Genomic DNA, 1,358 nt, shown 5'->3' with positions numbered 1-1,358 from the left:
AAAAAAAAAAAAAAGAGAGTGCATGCCCTGAATCTCCACACAAGGGAGGCTAAGGCAAGATGACCTTAAATTACAGGCCAGCCCGGCCACAGTGGGACACCGTATTAATCTTTTTAAAAGGAGCAGCCAACCTAAACAATAGATGTATTTTTGCAGTCATAAAAAATTCCTGATACTGAAACTGAAAGAGCTGAGTTTGAGTTCTCTCCCCTCTCTGCTTATCACTCACATCGCTCCACTCTCTCCACATCCCTCCACTCTCTTGACAGTGTTATTTGTAGCAGAACAAACCTGTAATCCCAGCACACAGGAAACAGGGCAGGGGCACTGCTGTAAGCTGGAGGCCAGCCTGGGTTACTGAGGTTAGTTCAGAGCCAGTCTGGGGTTACGCAGACCCTGTCTCAAGACAAACAATGTTGCTTTTTTAGTTTTCTTACCTCCTCTGGTTTTGCTTTCTTTTTGATACAGGGTCTCACCGAGCCATTGTAACTTGTTATGGGCCTGCCATTGTAACTTGTTATGGGCCTGACTGGCCTTAAAAACTCACAGAGATCCACCTGCTTCTGTCTCCTGAGTGCAGGAATTAAAGGAGCTATGCCATCAAGCCTGGCACCTCACTGTTTTTACTTGTGAGGAAGCAGAGCCCAACATGACAGCTTGTAAATGTCCCAAAGAGAAGCTAAGCCTCTGTGTGAGGCTCCAGAACGATCTCAGCGACATCTATTCAGAAAACACACAAATGTGTTTTACACCAAATCACTGTAATTTCAGCATTTGGGAGGTCGAGACAGGAGGATAAGGAGTTTTAAGTCATATTCATCAGGACATTGAATTGGAGGCCAGATAGGGCTATATGAGACTCTACCTTAAAAAACAAACAGAAACCAACCAAACAAAAAAGGGTTGGAGAGGGAGTTAACAACCATCCCAGTTCCAGGGATCCCGTGTTCTCTGACCCCGAGGGACCGGCACATACATGGGGCACATAGCTCATGCAGGTGTGCACAGGCACATAAATCCCTTCTCAAAACAACAATCAGAACAAAAAGAAAACTAGCCACTACCCTAGTATATGTAAACTTGCAAGTTTTTCTAAAATCAAGCTTATAACACACAATGTCTGTAACCATCTTTATTTTACTTCACATCTGCTAGGCTCTCCCCAGTGTTCCACTGTAACAAGCATTAACATCCACCAATCTTGAGAGCACCTGTAATTGTTGCCAAATAGAAGCATTGTTAAAAAGCAATGTTGAGCCGGACGTGGTGGCGCATGCCTTTAATCCCAGCACTTGGGAGGCAGAGGCAGGCGGATTTCTGAGTTCGAGGCCAGCCTGGTCTACAGAGTGAGTTCCAGG

The 1,358-nt window shown here is 45.1% G+C and overlaps 1 protein-coding gene across 1 annotated transcript in view; it reads right to left on the bottom strand.

Moving 5' to 3' along the window:
- Positions 1 to 1,358, bottom strand: part of LOC110310457 (methyltransferase-like protein 7A) — an 8,732-nt gene that overhangs the window by 829 nt on the left and 6,545 nt on the right. The window lies entirely within an intron of this gene.

Source organism: Mus caroli, chromosome 15 (assembly GCF_900094665.2).
Source record: "Mus caroli chromosome 15, CAROLI_EIJ_v1.1, whole genome shotgun sequence".
Classification (NCBI taxonomy): Eukaryota; Metazoa; Chordata; class Mammalia; order Rodentia; family Muridae; genus Mus; species Mus caroli.
This window is presented reverse-complemented; position numbering and strand designations above follow the sequence as displayed.